General features: G+C 41.3%; 1 long non-coding RNA gene across 9 annotated transcripts in view; it reads right to left on the bottom strand.

Annotated features, from left to right (window-relative positions):
* LOC137521055 (uncharacterized) overlaps window positions 1-27,729 on the bottom strand; it is a 523,185-nt gene that overhangs the window by 26,995 nt on the left and 468,461 nt on the right. The gene's annotated exons all lie outside the window — the stretch shown is intronic.

Genomic DNA, 27,729 nt, shown 5'->3' with positions numbered 1-27,729 from the left:
CAGTAACATGAGGCTTCTTCTGTCAGTGTAGTGATTTGAAGTATGAAGAAACATTGTCAATCGCCATTGTTTCTTAACCACTTCACCACTGCGGGGTGTTCCCCTTTTAGACTAGAGCAATTTTTACCTTTGAGCGCTCCTCCCTTTCATTCACCAATAACTTTATCACTACTGATCACAATTAAATGATCTATATCTTAGATTTTTCGCCACCAATTAGGCTTTTTTTCTTAATGCATTTTAATGGGAATATTAAGAAAAAAAGTGGGGAAAATTCAGTATTTCTTAGTTTTCGGCCATTATAGTTTTAAAATAATACATGTTACTGTAATTAAAACCCACCTATTTTATTTGCCCCGGTTATTGCATTGTTTATAATATGTCCCTAGTACAATGTACAGAGCCAATATTTTATTGGGAAATAAAGGTGCATTTTTTCAGTTTTGAATCTATCACTAATTACAAGCCCATGTTTTCAAAAGTAACAGTAAAATACCCTCTTGACAAACATATTAAAAAAGTTCAGTCCTTAACCACTTCCCGACCGCCGTATGTACAATTGGCGGCCGGGAAGTGCACCCCGCAAGGACCGCCGTATTGACAATTGGCGGCGGTCCTTGTAGGGGCATGGGCGGAGCGATCGCGTCATCAGTGACGCGATCCTCCGCCTCCGCCTGGCGCCGCTCACCCGCCGCAACATCCCGCCGGCTATACGGAAGCGCCGGCGGGATGTTAACCCCGCGATCGCCGCATACAAAGTGTATAATACACTTTGTAATGTTTACAAAGTGTATTATACAGGCTGCCTCCTGCCCTGGTGGTCCCAGTGTCCGAGGGACCACCAGGGCAGGCTGCAGCCACCCTAGTCTGCACCAAGCACACTGATTTCCCCCCCCCCCTGCCCCAGATCGCCCACAGCACCCATCAGACCCCCCCCCTGCCCACCCCCCAGACCCCTGTTTGCACCCAATAACCCCCCTAATCACCCATCAATCACTCCCTGTCACTATCTGTCAACGCTATTTTTTTTTTTATCCCCCACCCTGCTCCCTGCCCCCTCCTGATCACCCCCCACCCCTCAGATTCTCCCCAGACCCCCCCCCCCAGACCACCCCCCCTGTTTACTGTATGCATCTATCCCCCTGATCACCTGTCAATCACCTGTCAATCACCTGTCAATCACCTGTCAATCACCCATCAATCACCCGTCAATCACCCCCTGTCACTGCCACCCATCAGCCAGCCCCTAACCTGCCCCTTGCGGGCAATCTGATCACCCCCCCACACCAATAGATCGCCCGCAGATCCGACATCAGATCACCTCCCAAATCCATTGTTTACATCTATTCTCTCCTCTAAACACCCACTAATTACCCATCAATCACCCATCAATCACCCCCTATCACCACCTGTCACTTTTACCTATCAGATCAGACCCTAATCTGCCCCTTGCGGGCACCCAATCACCCGCCCACACGCTCAGATTGCCCTCTGACCCCCCCTTATCAATTCACCAGTGCATTAATTACAACTGTTCTTCCCTGTAATAACCCACTGATCACCTGTCAATCACCTGCCAATCACCTATCACCCATCAATCACCCCCTGTCACCCCCTGTCACTGCCACCCATCAATCAGCCCCTAACCTGCCCCTTGCGGGCAATCTGATCACCCACCCACACCATTAGATCGCCCGCAAACCCGCCGTCAGATTACCTCCCAAATGTATTGTTTACATCTGTTATCTTCTCTAAACACCCACTAATTACCCATCAATCACCCATCAATCACCCCCTATCACCACCTGTCACTGTTACCTATCAGATCAGACCCTAATCTGCCCCTTGCGGGCACCCAATCACCCGCCCACACGCTCAGATTGCCCTCAGACCCCCCCCCCCCTTATCAATTCGCCAGTGCATTAATTACATCTGTCCTTCCCTGTAATAACCCACTGATCACCTGTCAATCACCTGCCAATCACCTATCACCCATCAATCACCCCGTCACTGCCACCCAACAATCAGCCCCTAACCTGCCCCTTGCGGGCAATCTGATCACCCACCCACACCAATAGATCGCCCGCAGATCCGACATCAGATCACCACCCAAGCGCAGCGTTTACATCTATTCTCTCCTCTAAACACCCACTAATTACCCATCAATCACCCCCTATCACCACCTATCACCACCTGTCACTGTTACCCATCAGATCAGACCCTAATCTGCCCCTTGCGGGCACCCAATCGCCCGCCTACACGCTCAGATTGCCCTCAGACCCCCCCTTATCAATTCGCCAGTGCAATATTTACATCTGTTCTCCCCTGTAATAACCCACTGATTACCTGTCAATCACCTATCAATCACCCATCAATCACCCCCTGTCACTGCCACCCATCAATCACCCCCTGTCACTTCCACCCATCAATCACCCGCTGTCACTGCCACCCATCAATCAGCCCCTAACCTGCCCCTTGCGGGCAAACTGATCACCCACCCACACCAATAGATCGCCCGCAGATCCGACATCAGATCACCACCCAAGCGCAGTGTTTCCATCTATTCTCTACCCTAAACACCCACTAATTACCCATCAATCACCCCCTGTCACTGCTACCTATCAGATTAGACCCCTATCTGCCCCTAGGGCACTCAATCACCCGCCCACACCCTCAGAATGCCCTCAGACCCCAGCCCTGATCACCTCGCCAGTGCATTGCTTGCATCTATTCCCCCCTCTAATCACACCTTGAGACACCCATCAATCACCTCCTGTCACCCCCTAGCACACCTACCCATCAGATCAGGCCCCAATTTGCCCCGTGTGGGCTCCTGATCACTCGGCCAATCCCTCAGATCCCCCTCAGACCCCCTTCCGATCACCTCCCCAGTGCATTGATTGCGTCTATTTTCCCCTCTAACCACCCCCTGAGACACCCATCAATCACCTCCTGTCACCCCCCTAGCACTCCTATCCATCAGATCAGGCCCAATACAACCTGTCATCTAAAAGGCCACCCTGCTTATGACCGGTTCCACAAAATTCGCCCCCTCATAGACCACCTGTCATCAAAATTTGCAGATGCTTATACCCCTGAACAGTCATTTTGAGACATTTGGTTTCCAGACTACTCACGGTTTTGGGCCTGTAAAATGCCAGGGCGGTATAGGAACCCCACAAGTGACCCCATTTTAGAAAAAAAGACACCCCAAGGTATTCTGTTAGGTGTATGACGAGTTCATAGAAGATTTTATTTTTTGTCAAAAGTTAGCGGAAATTAATTTTTATTGGTTTTTTTTCACAAAGTGTCATTTTTCACTAACTTGTGACAAAAAATAAAATCTTCTATGAACTCGCCATACACCTAACGGAATACCTTGGGGTGTCTTCTTTCTAAAATGGGGTCACTTGTGGGGTTCCTATACTGCCCTGGCATTTTAGGGGCCCTAAACCGCGAGGAGTAGTCTAGAAAACAAATGCTTCAAAATGACCTGTGAATAGGACGTTGGGCCCCTTAGCGCACCTAGGCTGCAAAAAATTGTCACACATGTGGTACCGCTGTACTCAGGAAAAGTAGTATAATGTGTTTTGGGGTGTATTTTTACACATACCCATGCTGGATGGGAGAAATTTCTATGTAAATGGACAATTGTGTGTAAAAAAATCAAACAATTGTCATTTACAGAGATATTTCTCCCACTTAGCATGGGTATGTGTAAAAATACACCCCAAAACGCATTATACTACTTCTCCTGAGTACGGCGGTACCACATGTGTGACACTTTTTTACACCCTAAGTACGCTAAGGGGCCCAAAGTCCAATGAGTACCTTTAGGATTTCACAGGTCATTTTGCGACATTTGGTTTCAAGACTACTCCTCACGGTTTAGGGCCCCTAAAATGCCAGGGCAGTATAGGAACCCCACAAATGACCCCATTCTAGAAAGAAGACACCCAAAGGTATTCCGTACGGAGTATGGTGAGTTCATAGAAGATTTTATTTTTTGTCACAAGTTAGCGGAAAATGACACTTTGTGAAAAAAAACTATTAAAATCAATTTCTGCTAACTTGTGACAAAAAAATAAAAACTTCTATGAACTCACCATACTCCTAACGGAATACCTTGGGGTGTCTTCTTTCTAAAATGGGGTCATTAGTGGGGTTCCTATACTGCCCTGGCATTTTAGGGGCCCTAAACCGTGAGGAGTAGTCTTGAAACAAAAATGACCTGTGAAATCCTAAAGGTACTCATTGGACTTTGGGCCCCTTAGTGCAGTTAGGGTGCAAAAAAGTGCCACACATGTGGTATCGCCGTACTCGGGAGAAGTAGTATAATGTGTTTTGGGGTGTATTTTTACACATACCCATGCTGGGTGGGAGAAATACCTCTGTAAATGACAATCTTTTGATTTTTTTACACACAATTGTCCATTTACAGAGGTATTTCTCCCACCCAGCATGGGTATGTGTAAAAATACACCCCAAAACACATTGTACTACTTCTCCCGAGTACGGCGATACCACATGTGTGGCACTTTTTTGCACCCTAACTGCGCTAAAGGGCCCAAAGTCCAATGAGTACCTTTAGAATTTCACAGGTCATTTTGAGAAATTTCGTTTCAAGACTACTCCTCACGGTTTAGGGCCCCTAAAATGCCAGGGCAGTATAGGAACCTCACAAATGACCCCATTTTAGAAAGAAGACACCCCAAGGTATTCCGTTAGAAGTATGGTGAGTTCATAGAAGATTTTATTTTTTGTCAAAAGTTAGCGGAAAATGACACTTTGTGAAAAAACACAATTAAAATCAATTTCCGCTAACTTTTGACAAAAAAATAAAATCTTCTATGAACTCACTATACTCCTAACGGAATACCTTGGGGTGTCTTCTTTCTAAAATGGGGTCATTTGTGGGGTTCCTATACTGCCCTGGCATTTTAGGGGCCCTAAACCGTGAGGAGTAGTCTTGAAACGAAATTTCTCAAAATGACCTGTGAAATTCTAAAGGTACTCATTGGACTTTGGGCCCTTTAGCGCAGTTAGGGTGCAAAAAAGTGCCACACATGTGGTATCGCCGTACTCAGGAGAAGTAGTATAATGTGTTTTGTGGTGTATTTTTACACATACCCATGCTGAGTGGGAGAAAGATCTCTGTAAATGGACAATTGTGTGTAAAAAAAATTAACAAATTGTCATTTACAGAGATATTTCTCCCACCCAGCATGGGTATGTGTAAAAATACACCCCAAAACACATTATACTACTTCTCCTGAGTACGGCAATACCATATGTGTGGCACTTTTTTGCACCCTAACTGCGCTAAGGGGTCCAAAGTCCAATGAGCACCTTCAGGCTTTACAGGGGTGCTTACAATTTAGCACCCCCCAAAATGTCAGGACAGTAAACACACCCCACAAATGACCCCATTTTGGAAAGTAGACACTTCAAGGTATTCAGAGAGGAGCATGGTGAGTACGTGGCAGATTTCATTTTTTTTTGTCGCAAGTTAGAAGAAATGGAAACTTTTTTTTTTTTTTTTTTTTTTCACAAAGTGTCATTTTCCGCTTACTTGTGACAAAAAATAATATCTTCTATGAACTCACTATGCCTCTCAGTGAATACTTTGGGATGTCTTCTTTCCAAAATGGGGTCATTTGGGGGGTATTTATACTATCCTGGAATTCTAGCCCCTCATGAAACATGACAGAGGGTCAGAAAAGTCAGAGATGCTTGAAAATGGGAAAATTCACTTTTTGCACCATAGTTTGTAAACGCTATAACTTTTACCCAAACCAATAAATATACACTGAATGGGGTTTTTTTTATCAAAAACATGTTTGTCCACATTTTTCGCGCTGCATGTATACAGAAATTTTACTTTATTTGAAAACTGTCAGCACAGAAAGTTAAAAAAATCATTTTTTTGCCAAAATTCATGTCTTTTTTGCTGAATATAATAAAAAGTAAAAATCGCAGGAGCAATCAAATAGCACTAAAAGAAAGCTTTATTAGTGACAAGAAAAGGAGCCAAAATTCATTTAGGTGGTAGGTTGTATGAGCGAGCAATTAACCGTGAAAGCTGCAGTGGTCTGAATGGAAAAAAAGTGGCCGGTCCTTAAGGGGTAGAAAGCCCTAGGTCCTCAAGTGGTTAAGGTAACTATTTATGTATTTTTTTAATTGTCTTTTTTTTAATGCAAACCTTTTATTTGGGTAACTATGGAAGAGTGTGGGAGGTAAGGGGTTAATTTTAATTGTATGTGTAGGTCTTTTTATTTAAAAAAAATGTATGTAGGTGTAATTTTACTATTTGGCCACAAGATGTGCTCACGCATTATCTTCCTGAGCGTACTATTAGTACGCTAACATGAAATAATGCATGGCTGTGTAACTTTTGGTATTACAGTGACTGCAGGCATCTCATTGATGCCAGCGATCACTGATACCGGCACTTTGGGAACTGTTCCCATTCACTGATTGGTGAACTAGTACACTGCCACGTGTGTGTGTTTGGGGAGGGGTCACATGCGCCGGCCATTAGAATATCTATGACTCTGTTGTGGTTATAGAGCAACCGCGGGTTATAGATATACTGCCACTGAAGTGGCTAGTGGTTAAAGAACACCTGAACCGGGAGGGCTATGGAGGCTGCCATGTTTATTTTCTTTTAAGCAATACCAGTTGCCTGACTGTCTTGCTGATCTCTTTGGCTGCAGTGGTACCTGGATCACACACCTGAAACAAGCATGCAGCTAATCCAGCCAGACTTCAGTCAGAAACATTTGATCTGCAGCATGTTCAGGGACTATCGCTAAAAGTATTAGAGGCAGATAATAATCAGAGTAGCCAGACAATGTACACTGTTTAAAAGAAAATAAATATAGCAGCCTCCATATCACTCTCAGTTCATGTGTTCTTGAATTAAAAAATGAAAAGGGGAGGTGGGTTCTACTAAATATTTATTGGGAATTAAATATATACACAAAAACACACACACACATGCATACTGCACACACACACACACACACACACACACACACACACACACGCATACTGCACACACACACACACACACACACACACACACACACACACACACACACACACACACACACACACACACACACACACACACACACACACACACACACACACACACACACACACACACACACACACACACACACACACACACACACACACACACACACACACACATGCATACTGCACACATATATACACACACACACACACATACACACACACATGCATACTGCACACACACACACACACACACACACACACACACGCATACTGCACACACACACACACACACTCACACACACACACACACACACACACACACACACACACACACACACACACACACACACACACATACACATGCATACTGCACACACACACACACACTCACACACACACACACACACACACACACACACACACACACACACACACACACATACACATGCATACTGCACACACACACACACACACACACACACACACACACACACACACACACACATACTGCACACATATATACACACACACATGCACACACACATACACACACACATGCATACTGCACACACACACACACACACACACACACATGCATACTGCACACATACACACACACATGCATACTGCGCGCGCACACACACACACACACACACACACGCACACACATGCACACACACACATGCATACTGCACACATACACACACACATGCATACTGCGCACACACACACACACACACGCACGCACACACACACACACACATACTGCACACACACACACACACACATGCATACTGCACATAATTGTAAATCCCAGGAAAGCCAATATCATATCTGGAATTTGTATGTTCTCCTTGTGTATCACATACCTGGGTTAAAGAAGAGGGCAGCAACCCTTTCGACTCGCCAACTGGGGGCCCTGGAGTTGAGATAGGGACTTCCTGTGAGCAAGGGGCTGGAGCACTTGAGGAACCAGTGGTGTGATGACCAAGCATGGAAGGTCCAACAGCATTCCCACAGGTTGAGTCAAGTAGTGCAATGACTCAGTGACTGGTCAGGTCCAGAAATTGGCAGAGATTCGGCAACTGTGCGAATTCTTGTACAGGCAGAGTTCAGCAACAGAGCGGGTTCTCAGACAGGCTGAAGGTCGACAACAAGGTGGGTTCTCAGGCAGGCAGAGGTCGGTACACAAATGTGCAGTCAGACAAAGCACAGGTCGGTAATGGATTGGGAAGTCAGGCAGACCAGGGTCAACATTCAGAAAGGCAACAGGCAGACACTAGTTCAGGTCACAGGAGTACATTCACACTACTGGCTGCAACACTACAGCACTGGAAAGCTGCACTATCCAGACTGAAATAGGCCTCTTTTTCATGAGTTGTGTAACACATCACATGCTCACATGTACAAGCAAGTGCTCACCCCAATGCCTTACGGTGCCAGTGTTTTTAACGCCATGCAAACTATCATGCATTTAAACTTTTCATATGTCTTTTTTATCAGCAGTGTTTGCTCACTCAGATAAAACTAAATACACTGCGGCTCTATTAACACTTACAATGCAAACAAGTGGACACAGGTAGGTTTTAAGTAGGCTTACATTACTTATATTCCCATGTTTATTTCATCATGTCACATGTAATTTCAGGTATGCTTTAAGGAGGATAGTTGTGCCCAAGGGATTTTTTCCTGGGAAGTTTGAAACGGAGGATAGGAAAGGCTGAGATCAGGAATCCACAATTTGATTCACATGAGCAAATAAGGTTTGATGAAATACGGTCTTCCCTCCTTCCTCTTCCCTCTTTTATTCCATCTCCCTCTTTTTCCCTTAATTCTAGAATTACCACAATTATGTACAATGATACTAGCGTCTAACTGATATGGGCCATGGACTCTTAAAACTTATACACTTGATATTCTTGAAATAGTACTTTCAACCAGAATACAAATATTTACAAATACATGATTATTATTAATAATAAAAATGTATATAGCACCAGAATATTCCATAATGCTGTACAGGTAGTCCCCGACTTACAAACGACCCGCCGATACAAATGGCATGGATTCTGTGTTTCCATGGGAACAAGTCAAACATTTTTTATAAATTGGACTTGTAGAATTTAAAAAATTCAAAGAAAAAATGGCTTTTAAACTTTGATAAGCAGGTACAGAGGGCAGATGTGACATATTGGTGGACAATGCAGGCACAGGGGGGCACAGAGGAGTTACAGGGGACAGAGATGGCACAATGTTCTGACTTAAGAACAGATTCAGGTTAAGATCGAACCTACAGTCCCTATCTCGTTCGTTAACTACCTGTACAGATAAACATTCTACAGACAATTTACAAGACAAATAAAGTTGTTATGGATCAAAGCACAGTTTTGTAGCTCATCTTTGCTTAATTAATATAAATGGGTCATTCAGCTGTTACTGCTACACCAAGATACAGCATGAGAAAGGGGTTTGGACCATACGAGCTGTAAGTTTAAGGAATGACCTTACAGTAAGTATTAACTTTAATGTCACCACCACAATACAGTGTACTGTGACAAGAAGGTAGATGTTTTTATAGGCACAGTAAGTGAGGCTACAGTTGTCTACTGTCTGCACAGGAACTAGTTTTCTTTCAGCCTCTGTACACTACAAACTGACTCATGTAACATGCAGGCAAAGGTGTCACCTAAACCAATACACCTAAGAACATAGAGTTAATAGAGATATTCTATGACAAGCACAAAATACATTTCTTTACATACACTGGACATAAAATGACCGTGCTGCAGATGAATTCATGATAAATAGTCCAGAACAAAGAATGTGTGGATGGCAGGCAATCCTTACTTAGAGTATATCATAAGTGTGTGTGTTTATTTACATGAAGTTCTGGAGCTGAATGTGACATCCAAAGGAAACACACAAAGCAATGACAAAAACACGAAGGTTAGGGTAAATGAGGAGCATGAGAGCGGATGGGCTGCTACAAGTCAGGTACCACCAAGACAGAAGGGAGGGATAGATTCATTCTTGTTTCCATTATAAAACACATCTTGTCATGTTACAAAGCAATATATGGATGTCATTTTAGGGCCTGGTAAAGGCATTTTTTGAGGCGACTATTTTTTGTTCATATAATGACGCACAACACAAGGCATCTGCACACCAGAAATACATGTTTAGTTTGCACTTGAAAGTGAAGGTAGTGTTTTGTTCAGTTGAAAATGAAGTGAAGAACAGACTTGTAAGATGTGACCATGGAGACTGGAGCAGGGAGATGGAGAACAGATGGTTACAGAACTTGTAGTGTTAGCTGCACTCTCTACTCTGCTGAGTGATACCTGTACACATATGGTACTTCTCAGTCCTCTAGTCCTCCTCATCCATCTTCTCCACGCTTTCTGTCTTCCTCTAACTAAACTCAGTACTTTTCCAAGGATTTATATCTCTTTTCTGCCACTCCTATGTTTCCAGCAACATTGGATATTGCTCTTCTTAATTCCACAAATTACGGGTGGGTTTGCACTTCATCAAAAGTAGTACAATGTTTGGGAAAGTCCATTGCCTAGAAGTGCCTTATCTTTTTTAAAAGAACTAGTTGCATATGCCAGAGATTGCTTGAAGTTCTCCCTGCATGAGCTTAGTTAAGCCCACTACAATACATGCAGTATATGATACAGCCTTCCACATTGCTGACCAGAACCGCAACTTCCATGCTAATCAATGTGGAATAGTAGTAGTTACTTGTTTAGATGCAGAAAAATAAAAATGCAATTCCAGGAACAAAATTTCTATCTATAACTTTAAATAGTTTGGGGTTTTAATGGAGATCCATGTCCATGTTTTAGAGGATTCTATTCATTTTCCCTACAGGAAGTAGATTCTTCTCTCCAACGGGGACAGCAAGAGACAAAAACTTTTGTAGAGCGTTTGAAAGAGTTGCAACTCCTATTTCTTTTTTTCCCACATTTACGCCTCCAGATCTGATGGGATTATACTAAAGCCATCAAAATTCATGCAGCATCCAGGGGCAGGAAGTGAGGAACAATATCAGGAAGTGAGGAACAATATCATAAACACAAACACCATTTAACAACCTTAAAGTGAACCTCCAGACTAACAGTTTAACAGCATCAGAACTTGGTTTTTCTTACCCAAGCCTCATTTTTAGCTGCACAGAAGCTAAGCTCTGCCCCATCAAAGAAATCTGCCTGGGCATTTTCCCCTGATGCTGTGCAAAGCATGATGGGATTTCTGATATTGTTGTTCTCGTTGCCTATCGCCTGCAGCTGGGAGGGGTGATCAGAACACAGGATAGTTGAAACTGTGTCTCATGCTCTCTGTCACCCCCTTTCAACCAAAAAGATGGCTGTCCCTATGAAATCACAAACATTTGCCTGTTCTTTTAAAACAGGGTGGGTAAGAGATTATATTACCTATCTATTTTAATTAACATAACTAATGTAACCTAATGACAGTATGTTTGTTTAAGCTGAAGTTCATCTTTAAGTACTTTAAACCCCTTTAAACCCCTTTCTTAGCTGTCAGAGATATGCATGCCTCTGAAATCCCACCTCTTAACGCATATAGCAGAAAATGTGAAATAAACACATTAGCTGTTCAGCAAGGTTGAGCCGGCGAGACTGAACCTGTTTGTTAGTGACTGCAGAGAGTGTTGATTCACCTTTGTCGCTAGTACCTCTCACCAATTTGCAGCACGCTACATTCCATCTTCCCAACACTTCCTCTTTCACAAACCACTGCTAATTAATTAACCTTTTAGCTACCCTTGCCTTACTGATATGATCCCTGTGAGGCCTGCAGACCCTTTCGATTTGTTGACTTTTTTTTTTATAACAAAACAAAGCCAGAACTGCAGAATCACTTAATCTCCAATTAGCTTTAGCCCATAGATATCATAGATATCTTAGTAGGCTCCATATGCATATAGAAATATATACCAAGGCCCAACAACAGTGCATGTTTTGTGGAAACACAAAAGGGTTGGGGAACTCTGTCTTAGAGTACATATTAAATATAATGTATTTGTAGTTAATCCTTCACATTTCTTAACACCTAAATCCTCTGCCATCCCTCCGTTTAGAGCTTGTTTAGGTCTTGACTAAGTGAGATTGCGCTCCTACATACTCTCTATTCATCAGTTTCTTATTCTACTCCTTTCTAGTCCCTTCTCCTTTCTATCAATCTCTATGTTCCTGTTTTCCAAAAAAACCCTCTCCCTCCCTGCTTTTTCTATTAACACGATGAGCACATAATAAAGTTCCCTGAAGGGGAAATGTAACTCCTACATGTATTTATTTCAGATATCCAGTTGGGTTTGGGAAGCTTTTTCTCCGTCCATTATATACAATTCATCCCTGTTTGCATGCTCCTCCCTTAAGAAATATTAAAGCATCTCGGTGATTTATTGAAATAGAGAAGGAAACATATTTTTAAAACGTAGGCAGAACCTTATGCTGAAAATTAATTTTCCAAAGTCAGTGTATTATTTTTGGCATTAGAGATTTTGATGACTATATGCTAACATAACATATATGTGTGTATACATATTGTACAGGCCTAGGGTGAAATGAGAACATAGGATGTGCAATTTAACTTCATAAGCATGGCCGTTTTAATGAAATGTTTGGGCTCTATATAAAAACACACCCACAACTATGTATACACAGCGCATAGCTGAAATGTGTATCCAAATCCTAGAGCGTGGAAGACTCAAGACAACTGGGCTCACAACCAACACTGTTTGGCTTGGACAAGCTGAAGATCAGAAATGAGCAAATCTCAAAACTCCGGGCTGCCGAATGCCGATAAATGATTGATCTGTGCTCACAGTCTTGTATGCGTTATTTTGGGAGAGTTTGCCAATCTGTTGTTCATCTGTTCTCTTTCTTATATGTATATTTAATCACAATTCCAGTGAATCACATAATCTGATATCCCCACAGCAAGAGGGCTGCCTGGTTTCCTGCTACAGTGGTGTAAAGAGGAATGTGCCATTCCTGATCTTACCTATTATTGCATATTTTTTCACAGTTAAAGGACCACTATCTCGAAAAATTAAGATATAAAATACATGTAAACATATACAAATAATAAGTATGTTTCTTCCAGAGTAAAATGCACCCTAAATTACTTTTCTCCTATGCTGCTATCACTTACAGTAGGTAGTAGAAATCTGGCAGAACCAACAGGTTTTGAACTAGTCCATCTCTTCATGGGGGATTCTCAGTAAGGCTTCTATTCTTAATAAAGACATTCCATGAAAAGGTGTTTATACAATGATGCTGGCCAGCCTCCCTTCTCGCTGCACACTTTTGTGGCAGTTGTGCTTTTGAAACTAAACAAAACCATGAGAATCACCTATGAGGAGATGGGCTACTACAAAACTTGTCGGTTCTGTCAGATTTCTACCTACTGTAAGTGACAGCAACTTAGGAGAAAAGTAATTTATGGGTCATTTTACTCTGGAAGAAATGTACTTCGTATTTGTATGTGTTTACATTTATTTAAATTTTTACGGTTTTCGCTATAGTGGTCCTTTTACAATGTATCAATAATAATAAGCGGAAAATTTGAAAGCAGTTGACTATGAGTAGGGTGCAAAACTGTATCAGCATTCCATTTTGGTGCTGCTGAGTAATTCACTAATATATATATATATATATATATATACATATATATATATATATATATATATATATATATATATATATATATATATATATATATATATATATATATATATTCCAGATCTATGTGTTTTGTAACTTCAGCACAGCCACCACTCACTGAGTTATTATTATTATTTTTATTATTATTTAGTATTTATATATTACGACATATTACGCAGCGCTGTACAGTGTATATATATAGCTTGTCACTAACTGTCCCTCAAAGGAGCTCACAATCTAATCCCTACCATTGCCATATGTCTATATTATGTAGTGTAAGTACTGTAGTCTAGGGCCAATTTTAGAGGGAGCCAATTAACTTATCTGTATGTTTTTGGAATGTGGGAGGAAACCGGAGTGCCCGGAGGAAACCCACGCAGACACGGAGAGAACATACAAACTCTTTGCAGATAGTGCCCTGGCTGGGATTCGAACCAGGGACCCAGCGCTGCAAGGCGAGAGAGCTAACCACTACGCCACCGTGCTGCCCCTAGTTGTTGAGTTGAGTTGTTGTTTTTTATTTGTATATTTTTTTTTACTAAAAAATATACATAAATTTAATCAAAGAATAAAATTATGTTTTAAAAAGAAATTTAAAAAAGTTAATGTTTTTCTAAACAAGACATAATTTTATGTTCCACCCAAACATAAGGAGTTTACTTGTCTAGTATACTTTTTATTCTTGTATTCTTTATTCACTGTTGTGCTAAACAGCAGCAGTCATGTGATCTGTTGCTCTGCAAAAGACTCTTTCTCAAGTTTGCTCAGTCTGGAGGGGAATCACATATCACTTTGCCACCACATGTAAAAAGCTGGACTATTGAGGACTATGGATTGGAAGGGCCATTCAGGGCATCGTAATAATTGTTTGGATTACACAGTCTCATTTAATTGACCTAACAATGTCACTGCCTGCGTATAGTTGCTGAATGTTACTATAATGCTAAAACTATGGGCCTTATATACAAAACGTAATGCCTTAGAGGCGCCTGTTTTTGAAATCCAAAGCCACATGACACTTTTTGGGGAGTACTATTGACCTGGGGGTAGGGAATGCTTGCAAAACACTTTGGTCCTATTTTTGTACAGTAAACTTTTCTAACCTCTACCAAGTCATATTGGCTATTATATTGCCTCTCCTATTTTGAATTATTTAATTATCTTTGTGTGCCTCTACCCTCCAGTTATTAAGAAAAGAGAAAGGCTGGTAGTTACAGGGAGATGAAGGGTATAGAGATGGTTTCTTAAGTTCTAGAGTACAGGATGTGTGAAGGTGGATGGGAAAAAGCCTGTATGTTGAGAGATAATTAGATAAAGACATTTTAAGGTAGATGTGAGAGATAGATCATTCAGATTTCGCGGAATTGACATTTCTGAATTTCCGATCGGTAATCTGAATTTCGATCGGAACTCCGAAATCGGAAAACGGAGCTCGGAAATCGGATTTCTGCGGAAATACTGCATTACTGCAATTCGGTAATTTTAGCCCAATCATAGAACTCGAAATCAATGGACCATCAGAGAATGCAGAAACAACTCGGAAGTATTTGGCCAATCAGAGAATGCAAAAAGTAACAAAAGAAACACTACTCGGAAATCGGAAATCCGAACTTGGAAATAGGATTTCTGTAGAAATACTGCATTATCCCAACGCAGGCATTTTAGCATAATCACAGAACTCGGAAGCAATGACCAATCAGAGAATGCAGAGACAACTCGGAAGTATTTGGCCAATCAGAGAATGCAAAAAAATGACCAAAAAAACAGTACTCGGAAATTGGAAACTGATCGGAAATCCGTGGAATCGGTAATCGGCATTGGTGGAAATCTGCAGAATCGGAAATCAACATTTCCGACCATCCCTAATGAAAGAGAATGAAGAGACCAAGATTGAGGTAAGAAGAAGTGGAATATAGGGACCAGGTAGTAAATTTGGCCTTAGATTTTAGAAAGGATAGTTTCTGATTAGTTAGAAAAATGAAACCAGTTAGTGAGAAGATATAATTGGCCTCAATTCACTAAGCAGTTTAGACTAGTCTACAGATGGTTTTTAGTCTACTGATGGTTTGGTCAATTGTATCAAATTGGAAGTCACTATTACCAAATGTATTAGACCTGTTTTTAGACCTGGTCTAAACCATTTGGTAATTAGGTGGGTAAAGCAGGGGAAATGATCAAAAGATGCAATTCACAAGCTAGTAGCTATGAATGACATCCTTTTCCTCTGATGAGCTCTCCTCTGGATACAATTAAACTCCTGCATAATTCATTAAAAAGGTTCCATCCTCACATCTAAAATATCTCACAGAATTACTTTACCTACAGAAATCAGCTGGTTTAATCTCTGTCCAAAAAAGTGGGCGTTGTCACTCCTTGTTTGCCTTTGTGAATTATGTAATTACTGAATGTTAGACCAGGTCTAAAAATCAGAATCAGAATCAGTTTATTCGCCGAGTACGACAGACATCGCACCCGGAATTTTTTGTGGTACACACAGCCTGGAAGGTTTGTTATACAAACAAATAAAAAGACAATTAGACAGACAAAGTATAGGAAAGAATGTGATAGAATACAATATAGTTTAGGCAGCAGAGAGATTACAACATGATCACAAGCATTACTAAAAAGGATACAACATAATATGGGCAGCAGTGCATGACTAGCGTTTTTTGCGAGGGTGGTGACTCGAGTTCAGCAAGCGGACAGCTTGGAGAAAGAAAGTATTTAGATGTCCGGTGGTCTTGGTGGGGATGGATCTGTAGCGGTGACCCAATGGCAGGCAGTCAAAGTAGCGACTGCCGGGGTGGGTGAGAGGGGTCGTTCCGTTTATTATTTGCTCTCGACCACAGTCTGGAGGTGTGTAGGAGGTCCAGAGGTGGAAGGGGTGACCCAATGATTCTCTCTGTGGTATCAATAACTCTCTGAAGCTTAAATCTGTCGCTCGCGGTAGTGCCTGTGTACCAGACGACAATGGAGGAGCAAAGAATTGACTCAATGGTGGCAGTATAAATTCCTGCGGCATCCCAAATTTCCTTAGCTGCCTCAGGAAGAAAAACCTCTGCTGGGCCTTCTTCTGGACCTTGGAGGTGTTCTCAGCCCACTTTAAGTCCTTGGTGATGGTGGCGCCTAGAAAGCGGACACTCGACACCCTGGAGACGTTGGTGCCTTCAATGGAGACTGGGTCGAGTGTCGGAGGGCGCCTTCTGAAATCCACTATCAGTTCAACTGTCTTTGCTGCATTGAGTACAAGCTGGTTGTCCTTGCACCACCTGCAGATGCGTTCAATCTCATTCCGGTATGCAAGTTCACCATCGCTGCCAATAAGTCCAAGGGTGGCGGTGTCATCCGCAAATTTTATAACCTCGACAGAGTCGTCAGCTGATGTGCACCTGTTTGTGTAAAGAGAAAACAGGATTGGGGACAGTACGCACCCTTGCGGGGCGCCTGTGTTTGTGGTTCTTTCTTGTGAGGAGCAGTTACCAAGCTTCACCAGTTGCGTCCGGTTTGTGAGGAAGTCCTTGATCCAGGAGCACAGAGTGAGGTCAAGACCAATTTGTACCAGATTGTCCTATATAATGTTTGGGCAGATTGTATTAAAGGCCGAACTGAAGTCAAGGAGGAGGATTCTGGCATAGGTGTCAGGGCCATCGAGGTGTTCTGTGATGTGTGTAAAAACAGGTCTAAAACATTACACCAAACCACTAGTAGACGAAAAACCATCTGTAGACTAGTCTAAACTGATTAGTGAATTGAGGCCAATGATGAAGTTGAAAAGGAAGACAAGATTGAACGGTGAAGGCATTACTACTGTAGTTAATTTTATCTTTAACCACTTGCCGACCGCGCACTCATAATGCGCGTCGGCAAAGTGGCAGCTGCAGGACCAGCGACGCACATCTGCGTCGCCGGCTGCAGGCTAATTAATCAGGAAGCAGCCGCTCGCGTCATTTCACGGCGGGGGGCTCCGTGAATAGCCTGCGGGCCGCCGGCTAAATGTAAACACAAGCGGAAATAATCCGCTTTGTTTACATTTGTACAACGCTGCTAACAGTAGCAGCGTTGTACCAGATCAGCGATCCCTGGCCAATTAGCGGCCGGGGATCGCTGTCACATGACAGGCAGGAGCCTGTTAGAGGCTGCACAGGACAGATCAGTTCCTGTGCAGCCTCCGATCTCCAGGGAAGGGAGGGAGGTGAGGGAGAGGGGGAATCCTGCCATGGAGGGGGCTTTGAGGTGCCCCCCCCGCCAGCCACACGCAGGCAGGAGCGATCAAACCCCCCCAGCACATCATCCCCCTAGTGGGGAAAAAAGGGAGCGATCTGGTCGCTCTGCCTGGTGTTTGATCTGTGCTGGGGGCTGTAGAGCCCACCCAGCACAGATCTGCGAAATCAGCGCTGATCCTTAAGGGGGATGTAAAGGCTGGGTCATCAAGTGGTTAAAGTGGCAAAGTTGTCAGCAGAGATGCAGGGTGTTTGAAGAGGAGGTGTAGGCATCCTCTTTCTCTGCAGCAAGTTTACAATGTGTTTAAGTACCAGTATTTGGGATTATATGTTTGCTGTAAAACCTTATTTCATGATGATGTTTTATGTGAAAGTCACCAGATGTATATACAAAAGTATGGTAAAGCAGCAACATCGATAAACGCTAAAATTTACAAGAGATACTGTAATTACAAGAGATTGCCATTTCATGATGGCTTTCTATTTATGATACTATATTATTATAGAAAAAAAATTGCTTTCAGGTTTTTATTAAGCAGATTTAAGAAAATGAATGAGGATGTTTATCATGGGTGCTGTAGGTGTTGAATAACATTGCTTCTTAAATAAATGTAGTAATAATTCAAAAAAGTGTGTTTTATTTTTATTTATTTTTTTATGGTTCTCATTAACCTTCAATTTTGTCTAAATGTTTGAAACAATGCAGTGTAAAAAAATATGTTATGATAAATATTATTAGATAGGCAACATTTAATTTCTGGTGAGATGATCAATCAGCTGTGACCAAGTGATACCCAATATAGAAACAGATTACATTTCCCAGCATCCTTGCATTGTAGTAGAAACAATGGCCCTTATTCAATTCCCCTTTTCTCCTAGATTATATTTTCCACACCTTGTCATCAATAAAATGCCTTTTAAGCCACCTGCAGGCAAAAAAGTACTCAGAATAATGCTGGCATTACTTTTTTTTAACTTTTTGGGGGGGTCATTTTTTTCAATTGCAGAGTGCTGAAAAGTTAGTTTGAACAGAAGATGAAAAATGATCACTTAGGAGAAAACTTAGGATAAAAATGGAATTGAATAGACGCCATAATGTGTTTACATGGGGTAGTGGGACTTATAGTCACAGGACACAAACGTTGAGTAGCTGTAAGACCTAAGTTTGGTAACAGGAGGTTAGAGGCATGAAAGGTCTGAAGTCTGTACTGATAGCTTCAAAGCTGCTGACAAGCAGAGTTGGACAACCAGTTTCATAGTTGAAATTGTTAATTTCCAAAGGCCATATTTATCATTCATACCCATCACCATTACTTTGATTTGTTCAGTTTTGGGTTTTATTGATGTTTAATTTACCAGTATGTTGTAACACACAAGGATAGTTAGTGGGTGCTTTTTGCCTTCTGAGACAGGCAGAATGTAAAGCAAGTCCGGAGACAGTCCTATGATTCACTATGATGTAAATACAGACCAATTACAATATTTAGCTAAAAACAGGTAGCAAAAAATAAACACAAATATTGTCACTGGATAAGCTACTGCAACAAATAGATGAGAGTCATCTTTATAAAGAATACTTCAAATATCTGTACCAAATCAAAATCTACAGCTAAAAAAACACAAATAAGTCTTTAGCACCACAATTTTTTTTTTAAACCTTGGTTATCAGGTTGGCACACCCATGCAGTTCCCAGAGAAAGGGCTTGATCGATCATGAGCAAAATTAGCCTTTTATTTCTCCTCTAATCACTTGTCTCAGGGAGAAAACACAATTTTGGAGGTAATTTTTCTAAGACTACGTTTCTACTAGCCGCCACATGTCCTACGAGGGAGGAGGGTGGAGGGAGGAGGGTGGAGGGTGGAGGGAGGAGGGTGGAGGGAGGAGGGTGGAGGGAAGCAGCTGTCCCTTAACTAATTAGTGTAGGCAGACAAGTGAGTGAAAGTGAGTGAAATGGCATAAGGACCTTGCTTGGAGGAGGGAGGGGGGGCGGGCCTCCAGCAGTGAGAGCAGTGTGTTTGGCAATAATGTGACTGCTGACTGTGATGTAGAGGGTCAAAGTTTTGCTCAATAGAGCACACACACACACACACACACACACACACACACACACACACACACACACACACACACACACACACACACACACACACACACACACACACGTGTTTAGGCCACAGGTAAGCAAAATACAATAATTTTGACAGTACTTTTTCACCTACTTTTGGTTCTTTTTCAATTGTAGAGTAATCAACATGAACAGAACTTATTCTATGTGGTGAAAGATTTTTGCACAATTCAATAATGAATTTCACCAATAAAAGTTATAAATTCCTGATGTGATCTAATGTCTAATAGCTGACAGCTCATAGCTGAAGGGCTGCAATGAGTTTCTGTTTTTATACATGATCTTTGTACTATCTTATTACACAAAGCTGGCAATTTACTATGCAAATGTTAAGTTATCTTTAACAAAATAAGACATATTTTATCATATAGGTTGATATGGATGACAGTTTTAGGTATTTCTTCCATCATTTCAACCCCTAAGTGCCATTTTTTTCCTTTAAAGGATAAGATAAAATTAACCCAGGTTTCAAAGGTGGAATTAGTGTTATCTTTTTTCAGACTGTCTAACCTTCTTGGGGGTACGAAAGGATCTTTTCACTTAACTGTATATCAGTTGTGTAAATATTCAGTTTAAACAATGTGTCATGTGTCATATAAAGAGATGGGATGAAAAATTACTTTAGGAAACAACAAATGACTTTTCTAACATTTAAAAAAAGGATACAAATGTTAAGTTGCTGTCTATGTTTAGGAAATGTGTAATGTTTTAAATGTATTTAGCTTTAATTATTATGGGTGAGGCAAATTTTTAAATTAGGCGCTATGAATTACAACAAATGAATTGCATATTTGGGAGTGATGCATTATGGGTGACTACACCTGCTTGCTTAAAGTTGAATTGTTGCAAACATCTTCAGTTTTAGGAAGGCAAAATTATATTTAGCATCGCTTTTTAGTAAGAAGGCTTTTCTGTTTATTTTAGCCCCATTTACACTCCTAGTTGTTCTGGGTCACCATGAGCTATCTGCGTATTTTATAGTACTGGTTCAAGCCCTAGCCCATAGAACCATAACAATCCATGCCATGCACTGATGAGGACCAGAAAGTTAAAAAAAATGGTTCTGGATGTGAGCCTGGCTTTCAGGTGCATAAAGACATGATTTTCATATTTGTGAGTGATGCACCAAGGGAACCACAGTTGCTCACTTAAAGCTAAATTATTGCAAATACCTTCTTTTTTAAGATGTCAAAATCATATTTAGCATCTCTTTTTAGTAAGATGGCTTTTTGCTCACTTTTAGCCGTTGTCCCTATCTAGGTATGCAATAAGTTGTGAACATTTTACATTTGTTTGGAACCACACCTGCCCTATTTGATTGGATCCTCACCACTGGCACAGATAAGTTGCAAAGTAATGAACCCTATTTGTTTACTGGTGAGTTATCTTTACTTTACTGCACAGCTGTAAACTGACCCTCTTCTTTCTACTTGCAAGCTATCACAGTTGCACAAACAGATAGATCGTATGCCTAATACACATGGTACGATTTTCCGTGTGATAGATGGATCCGATTAATAAAATCCGTCATGTCCGATATTGCTCCCGATCGTTTCCGCGCTCAATTTCTCATAGCAGTGAATGGAAAAAGATAAGAAAAACAAATTAAGATAAGAAAATCGAGCGCAGAATCGAGTGCAGAATTGTGCCGCAAAAACGGTCGGGTCGCAAAATCACACGGAAAATCTTACCGTAAAGTGTTCTTTTGAAAAATGTTATATTCCACAGACTGGTGAGTTATCAGAAATAATTTGTCTTTTCACTGTGATGTTTCCCTGTGATGTGAGTGTGGTTGAATGTGAAAATGTAAAACTTTTATAACAGAAGAAATTTATTTTTGAAATTGGTGGCCTCTAGCCCTCTTCATTCTCTGGATTCACAATGATGTTGGAGAGCATGATCTTCATAGAGGTGAGTAAAGATAATGCAAACTATAACTATGCTGTGTAGTATTGATCTCAACCTGGATGTGGACTTTAAAGGACAACTGTAACAAGAGGGATTTGGAGGCTGCCATATTTATTTCCTTTTAAGCAAGACCAGTTGCCTGACTGTCCTGCTGATCCACTGCGTCTAATAATTTTTAGCCAAGCATGCAGCAGATCAGGTGTTTCTGACATTATTGCCAGATCTGGCAAGATTAGCTGCATGCTTGTTTCTGGTGTTATTCAGACACCACTGCAGGAAAGCCAGATAACTGCTATTGTTTAAAAGGAAATAGACACAGAACATTTTTATTGCGCTTTTCTCCTGGCGGACTCAAAGCACCAGAGCTGCAGCCACTAGGACACACTCTATAGGCAGTCTTGCTTGCCCAAGGTCTCCTACTGGATAGATACTGGCTTACTGAGCAGGCAGAGCCGGGATTTGAACCTAGGTCACCTGTGTCAAAGGCAGTGCCCTTATCCATTACACTATCCAGCCACTATGGCAGCCTTCATATCCCTCTCGTTACAGTTGTCCTTTGAAGGGAACCTGAAGCTAGAGCTATATTAAGGGCCCATTCACACTAGAAGCTTATTGCTGAGCGTTTTGCGATTGATTAGCGTTTTTTAAAATCGCTCCCATTTTCTCTTTCATTAAAATCGCAGAAGAATTGCCGCGATTTTAATGAAAATGAATGGGAGTGATTTTAAAAAACAATTATCAATCACAAAATGCTCAGAAATGCGCTTCTAGTGTAAATGGGCCCTAAGGCTGCCATATTTGTTTACTTTTAAACAATACCAGCTGCCTGGAAGTCCTGCTGATCTATTTGGCTACAATAATGTTTGAATTACACACCTAAAACAAGCATGCAGCTAATTGTGTCTGATTTTTTTTTCTTTTTAGAAACAGCTGATCTGCATGCTTGTACAGGGTCTATGGCTAAATGTATGAGAGACAGACAATCAGCAGTATAGTCAGGCAACTGGAGTTGTTTAGAATTAAATAAACCAAGTCAGACTTCATGTCCCTCTCAATTCAGGTCCCCCTTTCAGGGACATTTTGAAAAGGAGACCAACATTTCTGTAAATAATAGCAGCTAATAAGGAATATTTTAATATGTTACTACTTTTATATTCTTTACCTGCCAAAAATATGAAAGGTATATTATGAAATGCATTTAAACGCTAGTTAAAAAGGCATAATTTTGAATCAAGCAAAGATACAGTATTAGCTATACAGAAAATCATAATTCCTTATTTTGTGAGCAGTACATAGTTCAGGCATTGTATAAAAGAACACCATAGGCATGTCATGTGTAATCCCATCAGCCCAAGCACTAATACCATTGCATCCCTGGACTTGCCTAAGACAAAGATATAATGGTGGCATGAGAAAAACATAGTGACTATCTCTACAGAGCTTAACCCCAGCATGACTGGCAGCATACTGACCTTCAACATGTGTCAGACGTGGGCTGCAATCAATGCGACAAGATTAAGCATCTCTTAATACTAGTGACTCCCAAATGTCCCATCTATGTGTGTGGTTTCTAAAGGTTGGAGACAGGTCACTTTGTGTGAACTAAATTGTCTGCTATTCCAGTGTAGTGCCCCCCTTCTTTTTTAGAATGGAAGGAATAAGGCCATGGCAAGAATAGGTAAGGGTTTCTCACAGGGCATTGGAGAGCTGCTATCAGCTGATAAACCCTGTCTGGAGAGAGACAAGACTCGGCATCTTGTTATCTGGAGAGAAAGTGTTAATAGGTGATTATTTGGATAATGTGCTCTTCCCCTTTGCTGCACTGCTTGACATGTCTTACAAAAACAGATAGATCCCCAGGAACACAGAAACACAATCTGATAGACAGTTAATACTTCCTGAGCCATGAAGATGATCGATCTATCCCTAATCCTGCTGGAATACTTCAGTAGTACTCACATCTATGTATGTCTATGCTTTAGGATGCTTCTAAAGATTACATACATAAATATATTGTGTTAATGTTCACCAGTTACTACTATACAATAATGGTTTTATCCCAGGTGTGCTTGCAGTAGATCAAACTGACACAGAAGGCTTGGACTATTTGATATAGAACTTTAGTATAGAACTATACAACTTTGGATTTTCCGACAAACTATGACATTTTGTGAAGGGTATGAATAATTTTGGACTGCACATTTTTTGCTCAAATGTAAATAAAAGCTGAGAAATGTTTTATTCCACAATAATGCCTCTCGTACATTGTCTTATTACCTTTTGGGAGACACCTATGTCATCTTCCGTCAAAAAATGACTTGCTGGTTTCACAGGAAGAACTTGTAAAATCAATATGATCAAATGCAATTTACCAAGAATGAGACAAGAATTTGGATTTTTTTTTTTTGTGTAGAATTGAATAATAGTGCATTTCTATGTTGTATTCTCATGCATGCCTTTCTACATGCAGAATGCTACTTTCATTTTGATGGGTGAGTTAATTTCAGACCTTTCTTATATGTGTTTTGATTAAATGTGTTTTGTTCTATTTAAGCCATTTACAAGTTTAACTTTCACAAACAAGCAGTGTAAATATAGATTTTTTTTCGATAACAAGTACATTAAAAAAATCAAAGATATTTGAAAATATGACACTTTGAATATTTTTCTCGCAGTCAAGTCACGAAAAAAATGTTATCTAAAAAATGAAAAATGTAACTACTTGACCACTGAGGGTTTTTACCCCTTTAGGACCAGAGCAATTTTAACCTGTCAGCGCTCTTCCCATTCTTTCACCAATAACTTAATCACAACTAATCACAACGACTTGATCTATATCTTGTTTTTTTTGCCACCAATTAGGCTTTCTTTGGGAGGCACATTATGCTAAGAATTATTTTATCCTAAACACATTTTAATTGGAATAATAAAAAAATAATGGAAAAAAATTCATTATTTCTCAGTTTTCGGCCATTATAGTGTTAAAATAAGACGTTCTACTGTGGATAAAAGCCACACATTTTATTTGCCCATTTGTCCTGGTTATTGCAACATTTAAATATTTCCCTAGCACAACGTATGGTGCCATACACTGCGTTCCCATTCATTCATGTCCAAGGCTAACCGGCGGTAACGGTAGCATGTGCGTCCGCGCGCGGGAACAGGTGGTGGCCTCCCGCTGCCATTGACTAACTTTCGCGGGCCCTGGAACTTCAAAGGAAGTTTCCCAGGGGCGTGATTATACTGCACCTGGTGCAGTAAGTAGTTAAATTAATGGCAACTGTGCTTGCATGTGTGTGCAGGGGCATGTTACCCACAACACAAAGTTTTGTAACTTTTTAAAAAATCTAGTCAAATTTAGCTTGCCAGGATCCCGTGTTATTGCTGATGCCTGCTGTCCACTTGATGACTTGTCAAATGAGGCCCACTGTCATTTATTTTTAAGCAGAAATCTATTAATATGTGGGGGAGAGACTGTGGCACAGGTTATAGCTTCCTAGGAACATGCAGCACAGAAAGCAGCCACATAACAGGAGCAGCAGTCAGTCACTCCCCCAGCTCTGGCACCACACCAGCAGGAAGCCTCCCTGCCATTTTTACCTGTATCAGCCAGCTTCTCATGTCTTTCTCTCCTCCTCCGCTCCTTGGTCTCTCCTTCCAAGGTCTTGCAGGCTCAAATGTTAGCCCGCCGACTGTAGCTCCAGCCTGTTGCCAGCGGCCCATAGCTCTGCCCTTTTAACCGCCCATTGCCCCACCCCTATTATCTGCTGGTGTTGAAAGAAAAATCTGTCCCGGGTGTCATCCCATCCTGCAGTGATACCTGGTGCGGACCACACCCACCGCCCTCTCCCCTCTTGTAATGCCACTGTTCTGGTGTCTCTTGTATGCTTGTGGCGCTGAGTAGAGATTACACAGTGCTATCAAAGTAGCCCTCCCTCAGACTGTGCATTCTGATGCATAACATAATGAACTCTATGCGATTCCCTAACTCACCAATGTTGAGTGTCGGTGAGTTCTAACATTAGCAGATGGGACTGTCACCTAATTGAATTCTGCTTGTAACCCAACTAAGCGGTAAAGAACTTGCTTAGGCAATTTAATCACCCAGTAAGTATTTTCCCCCTATGTAATTGCCAGTATTGCAAGCCAGGAGTCGATGCTTTCCATCAAACATGGGCAACAATTTTCACCTACTCAGAGCAGTCAAGGAACTGTCCATGCTCAGCATGAGCACACATACAGCATTGCATAAGCAAATCAATGCTATAACATGCCTAGCTGATAGCTGTCACAGATGCATTGAGCTGTTTGTGGCCTCTGAAGACATAAATTGAAATGTGATTGACTTTGCACAAGATCAAGAAAGTAAGTAAGGAGGTGTGTGACAATGGATCTAACCTGTGCCTGTGAAAATTCACACAAGTGCCCCTAAGGGAAAAATGTGGTAGTTCAACATATCCTATGCAGCAACACTGACTTAGAACAGCTGCTGGATAGTTGCAGGAAATTTTAGGCTCATTTTCAATGGTCTAACCCTGTAAGTACTCACTTCATGAACATTTAGCAAACAAACCTACCTCCAGAACACCTTATTTGTGATGTCCCTGGAATTCAAATTTGTATATGCTGCAGTGGCTCTTCCATTAAATAGAGCTGTCATGAAATATCTGGTGGACTATGTGGCGTTCAGATGTTCAGTCAATGTGGCCTCCTGTAAGTATAGCCATCACTGACACCATCCTTTTTGTCTTCCTATTGAAATAAATACTCTTTGGACTCAGGGATAGGCATATGAAATCATAGGACCAAGAGAACCAGGAGGAGGAATCACAGGAGGAGGAAGAGCACTGTTCTCCCGACATCAATGGCAGAAGAACAATAGTGAAAACATTTAGGGAGGGGCTTTGGGTAAGAGAACTAGTAGCAAGCAGGCCAGTTTTTTTGTTCTCATGAATCTCCATCCATGAGACACATTTGAAAAGAACAGTGTGCTTGCACAGGAGTAGTGGAGAAAAGAGAGGAGACTGCGTAATAGGTGTTCCCTCCAGTGGTGGGCCGAAATTTCGCATATGCAAAATTTCGCATCGAAATTTGCAATTACGCATCGTAATGCAATATTTCAGGGAAAATCGTAATTAATTTTGTATGTAATAGTAATATTTCATAATTTAACTTTTTTTGTGTAATTTTCGTGAAATTTCACCTAATTTTGTGCCGATTTTAGTGGTTAATGGCAAAGCCCCCATATATGCTATTGACACCAAAATTGCTACTTATGTTAAAGAGGCTCCGTAACAAAAATTGCATCCTGTTTTTTTATCATCCTACAAGTTCCAAAAGCTATTCTAATGTGTTCTGGCTTACTGAAGCACTTTCTGCTATCACAGTCTCTGTAATAAATCAATGTATCTTTCCCCTGTCAGACTTGTCGGCCTGTATCTGGAAGGCTGCCAAGTTCTTCAGTGTTGTGGTTCTGCTATGAACTCCCCCTTCCAGGCCCCTCTATGCACACTGCCTGTGTATTATTTAGATTAGGGCAGCTTCTCTCTTCTCTCTTATCTTTTACAAGCTGGATAAATCGTCCTCTGAGCTGGCTGGTCTTTCACATACTGAGGAATTAGACAAGGGCAAAGCTGTTTGCAGGAAGAAACGAGCAGCCTGAAACTTTAGTGCAGAGAGATGCAGGGGGAAAGAAACACACAATGATCTCTTGAGATTCAAAATGAAGGGTGTATACAG

The sequence above is a fragment of the Hyperolius riggenbachi genome, chromosome 1 (assembly GCF_040937935.1).
Source record: "Hyperolius riggenbachi isolate aHypRig1 chromosome 1, aHypRig1.pri, whole genome shotgun sequence".
Taxonomy (NCBI): domain Eukaryota; kingdom Metazoa; phylum Chordata; class Amphibia; order Anura; family Hyperoliidae; genus Hyperolius; species Hyperolius riggenbachi.
This window is presented reverse-complemented; position numbering and strand designations above follow the sequence as displayed.